Consider the following 6,000-nt stretch of genomic DNA (forward strand, 5'->3'; position numbering starts at 1 on the left):
CATTTGAATGTGGAGGCTGATGGGAGGGAAGATGAGGACAAGGGTCACCCTATCATGGTCCTGGGAGGCAGGGGGGAAGCGGTGAGAGGAGAAGTACAGGAAATGGGATGGACACGGTTGAGGGCCCTGTCAACCACAATGGAGGGGAGTCCTTGGTTGAGGAAGAAGCAAAACATATCAGAAGCACTAATATGGAAGATGGCATCATCAGAACAGATGCAGCAGAGAAGGAGAAACTGGGAGAATGGAATTGAATTCTTTAAGAAAGCGGGATGGGAGGAAGTGGGGTCAAGGTTGTTAATTGCATATTAATTGTGGGTTTAATTGTACGTAGGTGGCGGGCATCAACTGGGGATTCACTTGTGCCTCTACAGACTGAAACTGTGGCGGTTGGGTTAGGAGGTGCGCATTTGTAATTTGTACCTCTGTAATAAAAGCTTATAAAAGTGTATAAAGATTAGGCTCCAGTTCTGCCCTTCATCGCCAGGCTTCATGGAATAGAACAAGGGCAGCTGAAGGAGTCAAAGGGCTGAGAGTAGATATTGGTTGTCGGCCTATCCCAAGAAATGGAGATAGTAAAGTTGAGGAAAGGAAGGGAAGAGTCGGAAATGGGCCATGTAAATACAAGGGAGGGATGGAACCCGCATGCAAAGTTAATGACATTTTCTAGTTGAGGGTGAGAGAAGGAAACTGATACAGTCATCAATCTACCAGAATAAGAGGTGAGGGAGAAAACGTGGGTGGAACTGAAATAAAGAATATGCCATATGTTCTACAAAAAAGGCAGACATAGCTAGGTCCCATACATGTTTCCATAGCAACACTTTCTGTTTGGAGGAATTGGGTGAAGTCAAGGAGAAAAACAATCTTTCCAACAGATTTCCTAGAAATAGGGAACTTAAGAAATCTCCTTCAAGCTATTTCTGAATCATTTGCTCATTAAGTCACTCACAGGCAGGAAATGTAACTTTCTTTTCTGAAAAGGATGTGCAACTGGAAAATTTCTCTGCTAAATTCTGGGCTGGAATCTAACCACATCAATTGAAGGTCTTCTCTTTTCTCTCTTTCACCTCTGTCTTTGCTTCCCTCCGACCCCAACCTCCTTCCCGTCCTGATGTCCGAACACTCCTCTCTTCCCTGGCTACCCTGTCCTCATTCCCCTCCCTCTCTAGTCACCTGCATTTGATCAACTTCCCCATTCAAGTAGCTGCACAAACCCCCACCACACTCGCCCACCCACCCCCACCCCCCACCCCCATCCACCGCCTCATTGGTTGGGAATTGGGTTAGTTAATATAATATTAATATTCTAACTGCCGTTACTTGTATAGTTTTAGCATTTTCCTGGTGCTTTTCACCGAGTAACATTAGCATTTCCCTGGTGCTTTTCACTGAGTGCCCACATTCTACAACTTTATCAAGTCACCCTCACATTTTTTTGTAAATAGAGAGTGAAAGATTTTCCAAATCAAGCATGCTGGAACACGTTAGGATTATGGGAACTGGACTCACTTGTTTCTTGATAGGGATACACCGAAGGTTTAACCTTCTCAGTGCATTGATAGAAGCATGGGATTTTATGCTAAAATTCTATATAGCCGAGACCATTCAGCCCATTGTGCCTGTGCCGGCTCTTTGAAAGCTATCCAATGAACTCCACTCTCCCACTCTTTTCTTATAACCCTGAATTTTTCTCTTTTTCAAGTACATAATGGATTCATACAAAAAAAAGCGAACGACACATGGGGACTTCCATGTAGGATAAAGGTGGAAAAGATCTAGCAATTCTTTAAGGTGTGGGAGAAGAGGTTTCTGGGATATATCTGGGCAAATGAGCACATGGGCTAAATGTGCAATAAAGCATATAATGCAGTATTTGTCTTTCAAAACATTATAAACATTTTCAATGAGCCGTTCTCAAAGTATTTGTTTAGTTAAAATGTCAAATTAGATTAAACAATTCGAAAAGAACTCAAAAGAAAATAAACAGTAATTTACTTGAGCAAATCATGAGTTCCATTGGATCAAATTACATATTTTTAAATTTTATTTTTATTTTAAACTGACAAATATTTTACCAAATTATTATTGGCGGCAGTTTCAGTGTTTCAGCTTTGGTGATGAGGATATACCTTTATGTATATCCTATGATTTCCTTGTTATTTTTTGACACACAAATCTTGCTTCATTTCGAAAAGTCAATATATCGGCGTTATAAAATTGTCAAAACTCAGAATTGCTCCCTGGCTCAAAAGTTGGAGGGAAACCGCCCTTGATCCCACTGGGACCAATGTTAAATTGCTCTATGACAAGTCTTCTACACCACCCCCAGTCCCCAGTTCAGGAGGAAGACCCACCTTAGAGAGCTACCAGCCAACCAGATGGTCTGCAGCTGCGTAGTCCCAGCAGCGCCACCGGGAGCAGTGGTTACAGCTGGGACTACAGGCAGCCCCACCATGCCACAGAGCCCAGGTTAATCCGGGGTTGAAGGTCTCACCGAGTCCTGCTAACCTGTCCCGGCGAGGGCCTGGAGCTTGGGGGAGCGTGGGGTGGGCAGGGCACTGGGTTCAAGAGGCCAGCGGGAGGGTGAAAGGAAGGCGGGCGACCTGGGGCAGGGGGAGGGGGCTGCCTCCAAGGGACCCGGGGAGCAACAGAGGAAGTCCCCCCAACATTGCCCAACATCCATATGGAAGCTCCCATCAGCACTCGTAGCTAATGCTGCTGGGCTTCCTGCGTGGTCTGGACCTCCCCCTGCCACGGGGAAAATACCCACAGTGGTGGGATGAGGACCTTAAGAGGCCAATTAATAGCCACTTAAGGGCCTCAATAGACCCAAGGGTAGGCAGGCCACCTGACAACTCCCCTGCCTCCTGTAAAATTTCAGACAAGCTTGGGGGCAGGCAAATAGGCAGTGGGAAGGCTAATCACTAAATTTTAACTGCCCACCAGCTTTCAAACCCACCAACGTCCAGCCCATAAAAATTATGTGATCAGGCTGTTGGTCCGCTGAGAAACTATAACCGCAGGAAGAATTATTGGCGCAGAATCACTGAATTTTTACCATACGGAAGGAGGCCGTTCAGCCCATTATGTCTGCACTGGCTCTCTGAATGAGCAACTTACTTGGTGCCATTCTCCCACCTTCTCCCCTTAACCCTGCACATTCTTCCTTTTCAGATAACAGTCTAGTTCCCTTTTGAATGCTTCAGTTGAACCTGCCTCTGCCACACTCTTAGACAGTGCGTTCCAGACCTTAATCACTCTCTGCGCGAAGAAGTTTTTTCTCATATTACATCTGTTTCTTTTGCCAATTACTTTAAATCTGTGCCCTCTTGTTCTCGATCCTTTTACGAGGGGGAACAGTTTCTCCCTATCTACTCTGTGCAGACCCCTCATGATTCTGAAAACTTCTATCAAATCTTTTCTCAGCCTTTTCGGACCCAAATTCCCCAGTCTATCTTCACAACTGAAGTCCCTCATCCCTGGAACCATTCTGGTGAATCTTTTCCGCACTCCCTCTAATGCCTTCACATCCTTTACCCAGGATTTTACTGCTTTTCAGAAATAGTGTGCTCCAGTTGCACTTAAAGGGAAACCTCCGGTCAGAAGAAGCTTCTTTCAGACAGGTCATCACAAAATTTGGTTCCTTCAATGCATCTTTTCAGACAGTTTTTAGCTAGTTGCTACCCCTCTCCCCATATGAAATCAACTGCTAGGAAGGCAGAAGGCTAATGATCACTGGGCTTTATGTTTTACCCATTCTAATTGTTTTTCTGTTCGTTCTGTAAATAAAGATAGGAATTGTAGGTACGGTAATCGCAATAACTTCAGACGGTCGGATTAGGTTGGGATGTTTGCCTATATAATTTTGTGACAGAGTTTTAGCGGTATTCCCCTTATACCTGCTTAAAAGAGAATTACAGAAATCTTGTCCCCTGTCTTGATGATTATAAAGGGTGAAAAAAAGCATGTTTCACAAAACTAAACAGCCTGAATGGAGTCAATAACCTGGTCCCCACATCTCTGATGTTGCTATTTCTCCCTTAAGAGACTTACGTACAGGCACTAATCCACCATGTATCACTGCTGACACATTTTCCCAGCTGTCAGCACTGATGCTGCAGGTCTAGAGGTTCTGTTTTGTGCTTTTGTTTTTCATTTCCCTGGTGGTTTTTTTACCTGCCCTTTTCCAGATCTGCTCTAGCTCCTGGCATTTGGCACTCTGGAGCTTCCATATGGATGATGTGTCCTTACTAACAAAGTAGTGCTTGGATCAGTATGGTCTCAGTGACAGCAGGTCGTGGAACACTCTAGACTCTCTCAGGATGGATTCCATCCTGACGCATGCCATCCCAGCTGCTGGAGGTGGAACTAGTCGAGCTGGCGATAATGCATCTAGGACAGACCTCCGTATAGAAAGATTGTGTTGACAACACTGCTCTACACATTCAGCTTTACTGTGAGCTTGATCCAATGCTGGTTCTGTACACTCTTAGCAATAGAAAGCTGACCTTTCCAATGTGATGGGAATGTCATTCTATATCACCACAGATAAGGGAATTGATTTCCAAAATTAACTTTGGTATTAACAATGGTGATGGTTGGTTTGGTACTGTGCTGTCATAACACCTGACTTCTGTTCGCTTCAAGGTCAGCCATGATCTTATTAAATGGCAGAGCAGGCCTGAGGGGCTGAATGGCCTACCCCTGCTCCTTGTTCATAGGCTTGTGTGGCAAACAGATTGGCAATGAGTTAGATCCTTCTGAGCGAGTGTGTTCAGAAATTGCAGTTTAATTTTGTTGATACTTTCATGGGATGTGGGCATCGCTGACTAAGCCAGCATTTATTGCCCATCCTTTGAGAAGGTGGTGGTAGCCACCTTCTTGAAACGCTGCCATCCATATGATGTTGGTGCACCCACAGTGCTGTTAGGAAGGGAGTTCCAGGCTTTTGACCCAGCAACAGTGAAGGAACAGAGATATAGTTCCAAGTCAGGATAGTGTGTGGCTTGAAGGAGAACTTGTAGGTAGTGGTGTTCCCACCTTGTCCTTCTTGATGGTAGAGATCGCGGGTTTGGAAGATGCTTTCGAAGGAGCCTTGGTGAGTTGCTGCAGTGCATCTTGTGTATGGTACACTTTAGGCGTTGTTGGAGTAAATGTTTAAGCTGGTGGATGGGATGGCAATCAAATGTCCTGCATTTTCCTGGATGGTGTCGAGCTTCTTGAGTGTTGTTGGAGCCGTACTCATCCATGCAAGCGGAGAGCAATGCATCACACTCTTGACTTGTATATTGTAGACGGTGGACACACTTTGGGGAGTCAGGAGGTGAGTTTCTCTCTGCAGAATTCCCAGCCTCTGACCTGCTCTTGTAGCCACAGTATTTATATGGCTGGTCTAGTTCAGTTTCTGGCCAATGATAGACCCCAGGATTATGGTAGTGGGGCATGCAGCGATGGTAATGCCATTGAATGTCAAGGGGACATAATCAGATTCTCTCTTGTTGGAGATGGTCGTTGCCTGGCATGAATGCTATTTGCCATTTATTAGCCCACACCTGAATGTTGTCCAGGTTGTGCTGAATATGGATGTGGACTTCTTCAGTATCTGAATTGTCTACAAGCAAATGCACATGCATGACCTCCTCCAAGATTTTGTCAAGCCTCATTCTAAGGTTGAAGAGCACAAATGACAACCCATACCCGCATATCTTGCTGTGTCACCAGAAACAGTTGTGAACAGGAGTTCAAATGGCCAGTTGCAAACATAGACCCACATTCTTTCAGCACTCACTCTACCAACTGGGGAGCTGAAGTACAATCTGGATAACCAAACCTTTTACAGACCCAGTAAGGTGAAAGAAGACAGAAAGCCTTCATCAAGTCAGAAAATGGTGCTTACACTGCTCCACATATTTCTCCTGAATCTGCCAAGTAATGCAGTTCATTCTGAAGCCAAATTGTGTCTGAGGGCTGAGACATTTTGGAGTAGGCCATTGAGAA

The sequence above is a fragment of the Cetorhinus maximus genome, chromosome 12, assembly GCF_964194155.1.
Source record: "Cetorhinus maximus chromosome 12, sCetMax3.hap1.1, whole genome shotgun sequence".
NCBI classification, from domain to species: domain Eukaryota; kingdom Metazoa; phylum Chordata; class Chondrichthyes; order Lamniformes; family Cetorhinidae; genus Cetorhinus; species Cetorhinus maximus.